Raw genomic sequence first — 14,460 nt, 5'->3', positions numbered from 1 at the left:
ATCGCCATTCCTCTTTCCTAACCCTTCCTGATATTTCCCATATCCCTATCACACTTTCACCACATGTCAGGAAGACTTTGGTTTGTGTGGTTTCTGCCCAGCTTTGGGAGCAGTCCAGCTCAGGCTCCGTTGGGCTGGTTGTCGGTTCGGCTTGTGGAGCAGACCGGGGCCCACGGTTAGGAAATGACCACTTCTCTGGTTCAAATTAGCAATGAGGCAACGCAACACGGCTTTTTGCTGGCGGCTCACAGAGGAAAGAGCAGGAAAAGTGGGAGAGAGAGTGCTTGGCCATCTGCAAACCACATGAAAGCAAGTGGTAATTGATTCAAAGCCCTCCCTAATTAAGTATTATGTTGGTTGGCCAAAGAACATCCTCCCAGAAGTGGTTGTACTTCTGTAGCATTCACTGTCCAAACAATCGCAGACTTGCATGGTTAACATCAGGTAGAAGATGTTTTATTTCTGTCATCTCACTCTGCAATTCATCATCTATAGAACATCCAGGTTTTGACACAGGTCATGTAAATCTCTGACCTTCCTCAGTTTTTAACAAGACAGTTCACTTCTGTGGTGCTTTATGCAACTACAGCTCTATTCCTACAGCCAAAATCAGCTTCTTAATCTTTCTAATCTTGCTCTCATAAATGGAAAAGTGTAACAACATTGCACCCATATGAATGAATTAGAATGAACTGAATATTGTGTTTGATCTGCAGAAATATACTTTATGTCAGCACTGTATATGGCTGTTGCGTGATGAGGTACCACTAACTGAAATGCCAGTTTTTGTAAGGAAAATCTTTCCGGACTTGCTTGCATGCTTACTTATGTTACCCTATTATGTTTGCATTGACAGACAAAATTGAGAGCAAATGCATGATGTAGAGGCAAACAGTGAGGCTGTCATCCAATTAGTCTTGTGTTTGTTTATCCTAGTCTTCACTGTACAGCATATCAAATGTTCTCTATGAAACACTATTCCACTTGCTATCCCTCCTAAATTGCTGGGCAGAGCAATAACTCCTCTTGTCTTGTGAGCATGAAACAAAATAATTCTTCTTCAACAGCTTCTTTAAGCACTTAGAAATGCTGCCAAACTACATTGCCTCTCCTGTCTAACTCCAGGAAGCATTACATATATTGTAGGGATAAACAGAAACAAGAGAACTCGAGTTAGGGTCATGTACACACACACAATGTAGAACGCACTCAACAACGCTCACACAGCGTTCACCTCAAACGAGCTGGAATGAGCACAAAGTCGCTTTTTCATTTTATCGTTTCACTACTTTGCTGCTGATTACAGGAAATGATTAGGACAAAAGCCTTGAAGGATTGGTTGTGTTGTACACTGCCTAATGCCTCTGAGCATTGCATTATGAAACACATGTTGCTCAATGGGCTCAAAGTCTGTACAGAAAGGATTTAGTCTCTAAGCCAAGGACATTTAAATGAACAGTCTGAGAGAACCAGCACCCTGCACTGAATGATCATGGGATACTGTAATGGATCAACCAAATACGTTTTTGTTATAATTTGTTGTTTTCCATGGCATTGGGGCCATGGTAAATAAGTATCAGTATACAGCAAGATTGTAGGAACCACTGGAGGCTTAATTTGCACTCTTGAGATGCATAATACATTGTGACATAACTACATTTTCAGAAGAAACAACCACAAAGCTTGGGGTGGTCCAGTGTGGGGATAAGTCATCTTAAATCCATTCCTTTGAGGAACACTGTGAGCCAAGCTAAATTTCAGGTGTTTACCTGGGCAGCAACTGGCAGCCCCCCACCAGTTTGTTTAAAGCTGGAAGACAGAGGGCTCACAGATGTTTGTGGCCATATGATGGGCACCTGTAGTCACCTGCTAGAGAAAGACTGCAGAGTGATACATATATGTGAAAGGACATCAGAAACATTGACAGTCTAATGTGATTTAATTTCATATCATGCTGAGCAGCATTACAGTACATTTGGATGATAAAATCATTAAAAATGTTAGAATATCAATACTCTGTTTTGACATGAAAACATCAGCTGTCACATGTCTGTAAATAACCTCCAGATGTTAACTTTCCAAGCATATATCTTAGCAACTGCACTACGACTTAAAATGGCACTAATCAATATTTTTATATGAAGAATGGATCAAATAATTATGTAATATGTGAACGGGCTGCTCATAGTGACAAAAAACCCTAAAAGAATTATCACCCAACTTTTCAGTTCCCTTCAGCTCTACAGAGCATTTTAGCATCTTTCAGCTCATTGTTTTGGTTTTAGAGCCCAAAATGTTACTATTTTTTTCAATCTCACCGCTGTCATTAACGTTGTTACCAGAAGCAGTAGGCAGTTCTTTTCAGCAGAAAAGCTGATAAATGGACAGCACTAAACAGACGAAGTTAATTACTAGCTGGTGACCATACTGGAGCATTTAGCAGCTAAAGAGTCAGATATTTTTGTTAGGAGTTGGTGGAGCCCAAAACAGAGCTAAAATTAGAGTGAGTACTGGACTTACAAGGTTTGCAAGGTGGCCAGAAAAACAATTCTTAATGAATGCTAATGCTCTGTCTTCTGGATGTATAAATAGGCAACTGATTGCTAATATGTTCACCATAACTACTTTATAAGCTGAATGTCATGTGTACAGCTTGTTCTGCTGCCCCCAAGTGGCCAGAAAACTCAATTAATGCTGCTTTAACTGTGCCAGAAATGTTTAAAAATTTCATAATTAAGACATTCTGACTCCCATTGTCTGCAACCATAATAAATGTGAGCGCCAAAAATCAAAAATGCTGAAAAAGTTTTAGATTTCTAAGGTAAAAAGAGGCATGGCATTAGCAATTGCAAGTTTAACTATGAGGTAGTTGCTGGAACAAAACTTGTTAATTGATGATAAATATGAGGTTGCTGTCTGCTACCAAAGGAAAAAAAACGCTCTACTGTGTTTGAGCACACAATACATGTGTCACTTAGTAAGCATTCATTCCCTACACAAGAAAATCTGGCAAAATAAAATACTTTTTTATTATCCTGCTCCAAGGGGACCATAACACCACAATAACCCCAGTCTCTCTCTTTTCCCTTTTTACGAACACCTACGCATACGTCTAAATCAGGCTCAGACTGAACAATAACAAAGTCTGGAGCTTTTCAAATGGTCTCTAAAGAGCTGTTTCCAGACCCTTACTCAATATTGACCCATCAGAGAGATATATCCATCCTGCATCTGAAGTGAAATAATAAAAATAAACAGTTGGCTTGGGAAGCAAGTCTGTAAATAGATGAAAAGAGGGATAATGTGAGTTTTATACTGAGGAGTTGACCCCTGTTAAGAGTTGGCCCGATGTCTTGCTCTCTCTGCTTTTGGAAGCCCCAAACAAAATTCGTGCCAGACAGTGAACTGAGGGGCAATGAAGGAAAGGTAGCAAGTCAAAAACAAAAGGCAAATAAACCTACCCACATGTATTGTGCACATGTTCATTTGCACAGCCTAACTGAACATACAAAACTAAAGGAGACTGTGCTTTTGAGGTTGTGGCACCTAAACTTTGGAACTCTCTACTTTTAGACTTAAGATCTATGGACAATGTGGGCACCTTCAAAAAGCAGTTCAAGACCCATTTGTTTAGATTTGCCTTGTCTCTATGTACAGATGGGTGACATATTAAAGGAAAAACCAACATAAAGTGTCTTAGTAAAGTGTTGGGCCACCACATGCCATCAGAACAGCTCCAATGCATCTTGGCATTGATTCTACAAGTCTCTGAACTCTACTGGAGGAATGAACATCATTCTTCCAAAAGACCTGGTGTTTGGATGATGGTGGTGGACACTTCTGTTTAACACGTCAGTCCAAAATATCCCATAGGTGTTCAGTTGGCCAAAACTGGGCCTGCTCAGCATTTTTAGTGCATGATTGGATGTTAATTGCTTAACTCTACCATGCAATGCATCTGTGTGGAAGCATCTGAATTTGTTATGTTTCTCCATTCATTTATTCACGTTTTTCCTTTAATTTGTCACCTGTCTGTATGTTTATGCTTCATTTCTTCTGTGAGGCACTTTGTGACGTCTCTGCTCTCGAAAGGTGCTATATAAATAAAGTTACTTACTTACTTACTTACAAACACTTGTACTGGCACGCACGTCTGGTTCATTCACTACTTCATCCCAGCCCTGCGACTCACCACGTAGCTTTTGTCATGTTATAACCACACAGACAACCAAACATCAAACAATCTTCATTTGGCTTCACTCAGTGTTATGGATTCCCCTTTTTTTTTCTGTAACTGAGACCGGTGAACGTGGGGGTCGTCACACACATCCTCGGGAGACGAGGGGGAAACTCTCACTTCCTCGCATCCAGACAACTGCAGCTTCAGTGGAAGAACACAAGATGTCACATCCCGTTAACTGGGAACAGCACTGTTGCTGGATGAGCGCTGAGGATCTCATTCTTGTTTGTTCCTGTTGGATTCTCTTTGAAAACACAAGCTGCTGTCTCAAAAAACTCCAACACACCATTGGAAAATTATAGATTTGACTCCAGGAAGCATTGCTCAATACGTGTTTTGTCCATGGCGTAGATACTGCGCCTTGTTCAGGCCTCACTGGCTAAAAGCAATGTCTGGCGTTAGAGAACAAGGTTGTTCTACCACAGGGTTTTTAGTTTGAGCGGAGGTTAAATTCAAGAGGATTTGGTCCATAGTCTACACCAATAAAAAAAGATGGAAAGGTGGGGAAGAAGGGAAGAACCAAGGACACGTGGAACAAAGTAAAGAGGAAAGGGATATGTTGAAAGGGGAAAAAGTGGCAATGCAACGATGAAAGCCCCCACACCTCCTCCTCCTTCTGTCTACTAAGCGTGCCTGTGATAAGTTCCCTCTGATAGTCTGATAGCTGCATGTTGAGGGCATGTTGTCAAGCCCCTCTGAGCTTGGAGGCCCTGCTAAGACCAAGCCACTGCTGACAGAGTCAATGGGAGATGGAGGAAAAATAACAAGGGGCGTCTGCCAAGCCTCCCCACTGCTTGCTCTCCCTGTCTCCCTTTCTCTGTCCCCCTGTTGCTGCCAGCCCAATGGAAAAACTCCCTTTGGTCCAGACACAGTTATGAGAGAATGAAAATGTAAGTGGGAGACAGATAAACACAGATAAAGGGGGACAGACAGAGGGTTACGCAAGGAGAAAAATAAATAAGTGAAGGTGCCAAAATTTTAATAGACATAAAACGGAATTAGAATAATAAAAAACTACTGTTTTTTTTATTTGTTTTCCTCCCCTCCTCCTCCTCCTGTCGTCTGCTCTGTTTTTTTCTGAGCTCATACAGAGCTGAGAGCCAAAACAATGTCCTCCAGTACAAGGGTCTGATTAATAACGTGCTGCTCCCTGCAGTCTGGAGGGCCGTATGTTTGTGCAGATTCACTATCTGCCATATAGTTGACCGAATTCCTTATATCAGCTGTGTGTCCGGCCAAGATGGCTACTGGTGATATGCAAACAAGCTTAGAGAGTATAAACACATGAGGCACAGGGAAGTAAAGAAAGACAAAGATGCAAATCTTCATCCGCATGCGAAAATATGTTTTCATCTTTTACTGTCTCTATCTTTTTCTTCTCCCCCTTTTAGCTGAAAAACAAATCCAGCCTATTAATCTTGAATGTTATGGTCCAGGCTCTGATTAAGACCAGGGCCTGTATTCTGTTTCCACCGCCCTTCAGTGCAATTCTTCATTCAGTATATCAGCGGCACCAGTTAGCATGCCTTATAATATGTGCGGAAGAGTGTGTGTACGTACAGTAGTGTGTGTATGTGTGTGTGTGTGTAGCTATAATTACAGCCATGGTCTTCTGGCTGAAAAGCACAGAAAGAAAACACACTCTTTGTTGGAGAAGTCCTTAAAGGAGTGCCCTGTTTTCACTCTCTTTCCTTTTTATGCTAAAGTGCCTAAAGAAACAAAAGGTTCTGATAAGGGTAATTTGTGTGTGTATGTGCATGCATGTTCTGAAGGTGTTTGGGTTCCTGGAAAGTAAAAGAATAAGTGGGCGTTTACTTTTCCTTGAGAATGAGTGGCATTCTCCCTCATTTCCTGCTCTCAAGGCATAAAACTGAGAGTTATAGAGGCACAAGTGCCTGCCCTCTATCACACACACACAAACATGCACTAAATGATGTATATAGGGAGTGCAATACAGGGTAATATCATGCATGCAGGTGACACATGAAAGTTCTGAGCAAATACTACTTTGAAAGTGATTTGGCATCATTAAAACACCAAGAGTGAGACCGAGATCTCAAGATAAATTTACTTGAAATGTGATATGACAGCTTGTAAATGAGGAGGCTAAATCCTAATGATTGAAGGGTAACAGAGGAACAAGAAACCATCTTGAATATTTTCAATGTTGTGGGAGAATTTAGTGTCGAAATACATCTGTCAGATGTAATAAGACTAAAGATATCATGGTAATTATTCACTGACGAGTACAAACACTAATAGTTATTCCCTTCACTACAAAATGCCATGTGTATCTGTCTGTGAACAGTGAACAACTTAATATTCTGCCCCCTTGTGGCCACAAAGTGTAGACTACTTTACAAGCCAAACAGAGGGTGAGAGACAGAAAAGGCATCAAGGCAGTCACAGAGCTCATAAGCGGCGGGTGAGGCTGAGGAAGGGGAAGGCTAATATTTGATCAACTATCATACTTGTTCTAGCGATCATGGAGGACGACGTTATTATGTTCATAACATATACAATAATGCACAGCCAATAATGCAACACAGTAAAAGTAGGCTGACTACTAAAGTTATGTGCATAGACATATCAGAAATGGCTGGCAATAAGTGGCTGTGGTGGATGGCTAGATATTGAGTTTTGATAATCTCACACACAACAAGCCTTGGTTATGTTAGCCAGTGCTGTATATGACATTAGCAGTAGAACATGAAATAACTCCTTTGATATTATATTTTCTTCCCATGAGTTGTTTGTGCCATTCAGTATTAACCTGTATCCAAGGACATAAAGAGTCCAATCAGAACATTGGCATATCGCTGAGACAGATCCAATACTTAAGAACTGTTTTTCCAAACCCCCTTGTGTGGTCTATAAGAGACCCCCTAACCTATGTAACATGCTGGTGAGGGCAGCCCTTCCCCCTTCACCACCCTCACATTTCCTTAGCTTGGTCCCTACTGGAAATTACCCATGTGGTCATTGCCAACAATGTCATTTCACACAAAAAACTGACTCATTCAACCACCCTCACACGGGAAGAAAATACAGTATCAAAGGAGTTATTTCATGTTCTACTGCTAATATCATATACATGCTTAAATGCCCATGTGGACTGGCATACATTGGTAAGACCACCTAAAAACCCGAAATTGCTGAACATCGCAGTACAGAAATAATACAATACAATCAGAAATGATGTAACAGCTAGTCTTGTGGCTGTACATTTTTCCAAGGCGAAACTCAACACTTCCACTGTCAGATATGTGGGGATTGAGGCTTCTTGAATTTGACGAGGCTAGCCTTGGCCTAGAAACACAAAGTCCCAATTACAAAATGTAATTTATATCAGCAATATTTTTATGTATCTACAGATTTTTAGCCTACCCATAAGACCTTCTACATGCTTCATCCTGGTGCTGCATTGCCACCAGGTGGCTGCAGCGATAATGACACAGTAATACCATAATCCAGGCAAGACAAGGACGACACAGGCATTTTCATTGTTTTAACTTTACCAGTATGCAGTGTGGTGTGCACAATAGCCAGCAGTAAATTTAGGGAAGGCTTAGCCTTCTCTAGTCTACATTACTCGCCGCCCCTTACAGAGCTCCTTTAACTTTTAATAAAATCTTTTTTTAAATGAAATCTTTGTCTTTTGCTCTCTGCTCCTAGAAATGGAGAGTATGCATCCATACTGCTGCTGTTTCCCTAATAAAGCAAGTATGTGAGAGATTGTGATGCAAAGACTGATGTGACAATGAGTACAGTACAGTGCCTGAGAAAGTAGATATCTATAATGCCATGCATATACTCTCTCCTTCTTCTCTCTTTTGCTGCTCCCCCATGGATGAAAGCTCACCAAGAAAGTCTGTGTTCTTTCACCTTGACATCAGAACAGGTGTTATCCTCAAAGATTTTAAAAAATGGAAGAGTTGATGTTGAGTTTGGAGTCTTAAAAGTCCCAACTTCAACACGTTCTGGCCTATAAAGTTCAGTGGGGCATGAGAGCCTGAGCGCTATATGAGCAGGCGGTTTGGCAAAGGGCAGTGCGAGTGTGTTTATCTGTTTGAAATGTGTGTGTGTGTGTGTGTGTGTGTGTGTGTTAGTGTATGTAAGAAGTGTTAAATCCATGTAGGAGTTTGTATTGCACGCGCCATTAAAGTATGCTGTGTGTGCCACTGTGCTTTCAGCGTGACTGTTGTTTGTGTATGGTTGGTCACACTTGGCACTTTGTATGAAAAGCCTGAATGGGCAGCAGGTTGGAGGCTTGTTAGTTGTGGTTAAATAATGTACCACACACACAAACACACTCAAACTACTCATAGCCACCAGTTGCCTTGTAAGCGCCCAGTTGCCACCCATTGGAGAACACAGAATAACAGTCAGTGGCATGGGGTTGCCATGGTTACAGCACAATGTTGCCATAACCCATGTGCCAGGCATGGAAATACAAGCCAAGAAAAAAGTCTCTGACGCTGGCAAAAGCAGAGAGGAGCATAAATTTCCTGACCTATAGGTAATTTAATAGAACTGCAGAGAGTGTGGGAAGCCAACTGGAAACCACTAAATCTATATGAGATGACCTGAACTTTATGAGCAAATACTACTTTGAACAGTACGGCAGACACTGCTGCGCACCAGCAGCTCTGCACCTGAGAACTCCTGTTATATACCTCACTGGCAGAGGGAGAATTCACGCTTTAGTGTGTGTCCATTCACCCACCCCCCTTGAAGATTGTGTAACACAATCCTTGATATTCACACAGATTCAGTCCCCTAGCAGCATGCATGTGTGGCTCCACGTGCACACACAGGTACATATCCAGTCAACTTTTCTTGCCGTAAGCCAGTGAAATAGAGGGATGCTGCCAAATGTTTTTGGATTTCAGAGCTCCAGCCCACTGTCTTTTCCAGACTCTCTCTCCCCCTCCTCTCTTTCTCTCACTCTCTTTCTCTGTGTCTCCCTCCTTCTTTTGCTAAGAAAGCGTGCTGTCGGTGCTCTGAAACACATGTGATCGAAAAATGTATCTCCTCAGCAAGGCATGCATTTTGGAATCTTCTCTTTATTTTTGGATATGTTTTCTAAGCTTCACTAATGTGTTCCTCTTGTTGTTTTTCCTTTTTGCTCATCCCCCTTCTGTCTCTCTCCCTCTCTGTTAGTTTGTCATGTGGGATACCTGAGGAGTCATGGCTATTTCTCTTCTCTCTCTGTTTGTGATGGAGGGATGTCGTTACAATGGAATGCAGCGGCGCTTGCCAGAGGCGTCACAGTGGATGGACAGAGTGAAGCAACGTGGGGATGAGGAGAGGAGAGGATTATCCAGAGAAAGGAAGAGGAAAAATAATACGACCATGTGTCCATTTGCAGTATTTCTTTACCTGGGTACATTCCACTAACAACATAAAATTTAATAAACTAGACTAACAAATCTATCAAACAAGCTGCAGTCCATGCCAAGAGAACACGTGACATGAGTGGCAATGACATTCACAGATACATATCCACATGGTGGACACTCCTCTTAAAAAAGTTAATCAGCATATCTGTAATTGAGGTAAACCCATTGAAATGTGTACCACACTCCCCTACCCCAATATACACACAGAATACACACCATCATCATCAGCTAAAGTCCCAGATGTACGTATGTTTGTGTGGATGCATCAACATCTGAAATTCAAATACAGAATTCAGGATATCATCACTCGTCAGGGCAGTGAGACACAGAGAATCTCGACTATCAGTGCAGACAAAGTCAGGACACTCAAAGCAGATCAATAGAGGGTGCACAGCTACAACTTTAATATTAGAATTAGTGTCTCTACAGTGTCTGGGCTGGAGCTAATCTGTGAGCTGTTCCTCTGTGCAATAGTTAAAGACTGAAGAGAATTATGCAGGTCCCATGACTAATATATTGCGCCGTCTGTTTTTTATTTTTATTTTTTTCCCCTTTCCTGTTCTCCCCCTCTGTTTCTTTTGGCCTCAGCCACTGCAGCCACATGTAATAAAAGTGAAAAGACAAGAGATGACAGGACACGAGGATGCTGACAGAGCCAGAGAAAATGTGAGGGCAGGTAGGGCTTACCTTTCTCTCCTCAGAGTGTCGAGGGGCAGGGGGGTGCACTAGGTAAGGGCAGCGGTAGGTGTGAGCTTCAGGTGGGTCTCTCTTCTACCTCCCTCCTTGCTTCAGCCACGCGTGTCTCCCATGGGATGCGATGGCATCAGATATTCAGTGAAGCCAAAAAAGAGGAGTGGTGTCCTCCCGGGCAAAGACCTGGCCCCCTGAATTGGTCCAGTGCTGCTCACAAGTGCAGGAGAAACAAATAAAAAAAAAACAACCAAAAACAAAAGTTATGGCAAAAGAAAAAATTGGATATTTTCAACTGCAGGTGGAGCAAACTGTCTGTTTAACTTTTATTTTTCTGCCTCCAGCGAAAAACAAAAAAGTCCATCCATGTGCTTTTTGGCAGAGGTGGTGAAAGTGAGAGAGAGGGGATGAAAGAGCAAATGAAAGAAGAGGGAAAAATCCTCTCTGTGCCGTCTTCAAGCTGTCCAGACGCAGGTCTGAGGAGCACCTTCCCAATCTGTGCGCTCTCGCTCTCCAGGGTGGAAAGTAGGAGGGAAGGAGTGAAGGAGCAGGACAGAGAAGGAGAGAGAGTGAGTAACAGTGGAGTGAGACTCAATCAGTCAGGCAGGCAGGCAGGCAAGCAGGCAGGCAGGCAGCAAGGCAGTGTATATTAAGCTAAAGGCTGTGGGTCCGAGCAGGCTGTGCTCCCACTCCCAGGACTTATAACCAGGGGCTGTGCACCTCGCTGCTCCAATCTCCCTGGCTTACTCGGCGATCCCTCTCCCACTGGCTTATTTTGGGAAAGACAGACAGGATTGTTCATTGGGTTAACCCCCTTCATACAAAAAGCAAGTGTCTGTGGCTGGCTGTGCTGAGGAAGGAGGGGAGTGAGCAGGATGGGGTGGGGTAGCAGCCGGGCAGAGAGGGGTGGGGTAGGATGAAGAGGAGGGAAGGGAACGAAAAGACACTGGGAATTTGGAGGCGTCTCATGCCCTTGTTCTGCCTCCCTAGACTCTTTTACCACTCTCTTCTCCAAACTCACCTTCCAAGAAATCACCCTGCCCTTTATCCTTTTACTCTTCAAACATGCTCTCACACAAACACACAAATCTAATCACCAAATCAAGATCAACCTGTAGATAGTGGCATGAAACACCCCAGAGATTTTAATCTTAAAGTCTCCCACAAAAACTCTCTTTTTCTTTACTTGCTTGTAGCTCCAATGGGCAATTATTAATCTCTATGCATGACATAACACTGGATAATTGTAATACATAGAGGGGCTTTGTGTTGTCGCCTAAAACCTGCTGCAGTTTGTGTATAATTGTTACATGATAGCACTCTCTTGGGGTTAATCACCGAAGCATAGCAGTAAATGACATCGGTTCACATTTCCCTACTACAGCCTGGCTATTCATTGCTACAAGATGTATTACAGGTATCAGATAGACCTTACATCTAAAACGTGCCAAGCATTTGCCGGGAAAACGCATAAATTCTCATCAACATCGGTAATTGCAAATCATACTTTGGATGTTTGCTAACAGCCTGGATGAACTACAGTCGATCCTTATCACTAACTCAGTAACGTCCAACAGAGAAGAGGTTTACTAAGACCTGTGTGCTTAGTACAGGCTTAGCATTCAGTGTTTAATTGGCAGAGTGTTAGCTGGCCCTGTGCTATGTTAGTGGACCTTGAAGAGAAAGCTGTTCCGTGCTTGTGATTGGACGAGCCGGAGGAAAGCTGGCCTAGCCTTTTCCTGAAAGACCTACTGGGACTAAGCCATTGGCTGAGTTGGAGATCAGATAGAGAATGTGATTCCAAGTAAATATTGAAACTCTACAGAGAGGGGTATAAAGAATTAAGCAAAAGCTCAGAGTCCAACATTTACTATGTTTCTTTGTGGTTTTATTCATCACGTTCTGCCAGTGGGGATTGGTTTATTAAAAGTGCTGTCATTTCGGCAGCATCCACAGATTCATTACTTCAATCACAGCATAAATTCCATCTAGTTATCCACAGCTGGCAGTCCTGCTGCACTTCTCTCATTCATGTTTTGCTTATGAGGAGTAATAAATGTCCCCAGACTGTGTAATCTACCAACCATTAGAACCAAAGTCGGGCTGAACTAAGCTTTTCCTTGCATGAGAACTATAGGCTATGTCTCAACAAGAGCATATTTGGATAATGTCTATTATATTTAATGGGGCCCGCCATTTGAAGAGTGTCATTATGGTACGATTTACAATGCAGATGGGGTTTTATGTGTTTCTTTTGCTCTCTTTTGGCAAATTCCTCCAATATCAAGATAGCAGCGTGACAAAACAAGCAATGTAGGAATAAAGCATGGAACTGATTTAATTTCTATCCATTCACAGAGACGTATTTACTATACTTACTGAAGGTCATAAACTGGGCAACTGTTGATTGTGCCTTCAGAGTCAACAGAGAAGTGTTTCGTTCGCAACTGGAGCCGGCTAAATTGAATAATCTCTAAAAAATAAGCAATAGGCGTCATGTCTGTGAAAGAGCCATGGTGCAGTTGACTGAATGGCTCTCTGAACATGGAAAGGGTGGAGTGACCAGATGCCCTGCGATGATGTCATCAATAGGAGCCCTGTGTGGTAGTCAGGCCTGCTATTCATTCATCCCCAGGTGTGTGTTTCCACGTGCATGTGTATTGTTGATCACACTCTATCACAAAAGAAACAGCTTTTCTGTAGCTCAATGAGACAAAAAAATGAGTTAGTGGAGTATCACAAAAACACAAGAAAGCCCCCGCCTCTCCCCCAGTCATGGCTATGCTACAGTTCCACGGAAGAACTCTGCCTCCAGCTCCTCAAAAATCTCAGCTAACCCCTTAATACTCTCACACAACACACATTCATTCCCACTCATACTCTTTGGTCAGCACACACCCCTTGAAAAATCCCCAAACCATTCACTTCAGCACAGTACACAAGTCCCCTCCCACCCGCTTGCTTTTACAAGGTGAAACATTCCCGAAAAGAGGGAAAAAACACCTGGTCGTCATGAGTTTCTCTTTTTTCACTCCACTTTTCCCCTTCGCTCCATTTCATTAGTAAGAGTAAAAACAAACAGCGACCGTTTACTGACTGGAAAACTGTGGCATTGCATCACACAGGCTCACTTTGCCCTTGATGTCCGTCAAAACCCAAAAATAAGCTGTGAAAGGAAGGTTGGCGTCACAGATACACTCCACCCTGTACACCACACCCAGCGCCATCAAACATAGACATACTATGTGTTAACGTATGGTGTCTGTTATAGTCAAAGGTGGGGTGTGTGTATGTGTGTGTTTAAGGGCGGGGCGAGTTTGTTTGGGGGTGCATTCAGCATCTATGTTCCTTGAGTGAGCTGTGTGAATGGTTGGAGTGTGTCTAAGGGTTGAGTTGTTTGTGTTTGTGAGCTTGATTGGAATTAACTTTTGGGTTGTAATATAACCTTGTTTACCTCAGTCAGTGGTCACTCTGTGAGTTAAATATTGTATGGTGGTAACTGAATCAATGTCATAAGCTAATATGGTTTTGACAGTGTTTAATCTAATTACTCTGATGCACAAAAAAGCCTTTAAAAGCTCCCAAATGCTTCGGTTTTCAATACCAGATTGTAGGTTGGCACCTAAAGTTCTTTTAGTTAAGCCCTTTTTATTCAAACAAGGCATTGATATCAAGTAACAAAGGTCAGAGTTGAAGGTTCACACGAGGACAGCAGAGGACAGGTGTTCCTCTCTTCCATCTCTCTCTTTTCTCCTCTGCTTTTATACTCCCTCTTTTCTTCGCTATCAGTCTCTCTTTCCCTCGGGCGACGATTCAAAAGGGCCGTTTTCTCTCAGGTGATGTGGTCCACCTTTGTCTGTTCTAACCTTACAAAGGAATGCCTGGCATTCACCAGGCTGTGCCTACACAGGGCCGTTAAGGAGAGTGAAAAAAGGTGGTGAGGGAAGAAGGGAAAGCAGAAGGCAAGACACTGAAAGAACGGGAGTAAAGAGTTGAAGAGGATGACATTGGTGAAGAAAACAGAGAGTAAAATTGAGATGATGTGGAGAGGATGAGAGGGAAGAAGGAATTCAGAATTTGAAGAAGGCAGCAGACAGAAGAGGGGAAAGAATGGAGAGTGAATGCTAG

At 42.5% G+C, this 14,460-nt stretch overlaps 1 protein-coding gene across 2 annotated transcripts in view; it reads right to left on the bottom strand.

Moving 5' to 3' along the window:
• Nucleotides 1–14,460, bottom strand: part of col8a2 (collagen, type VIII, alpha 2) — a 111,462-nt gene that overhangs the window by 40,993 nt on the left and 56,009 nt on the right. The window contains exons 1-2 of one of the 2 annotated variants that reach the window (XM_067611332.1): nucleotides 11,053–11,174; nucleotides 10,330–10,542 (exon numbers count right to left, since the gene is read on the bottom strand). The gene's annotated coding sequence lies outside the window, so the exon portion shown is untranslated. Of the gene's footprint in view, nucleotides 1–10,329; nucleotides 10,543–11,052; nucleotides 11,175–14,460 lie in introns of those variants that run through there. The other variant, XM_067611333.1, reaches the window with a different exon arrangement.

Source organism: Thunnus thynnus, chromosome 15 (assembly GCF_963924715.1).
Source record: "Thunnus thynnus chromosome 15, fThuThy2.1, whole genome shotgun sequence".
Lineage (NCBI taxonomy): Eukaryota > Metazoa > Chordata > Actinopteri > Scombriformes > Scombridae > Thunnus > Thunnus thynnus.
Note: the sequence above shows the minus strand (reverse complement) of the source record. Positions and strands in the feature narration are given on the sequence as shown.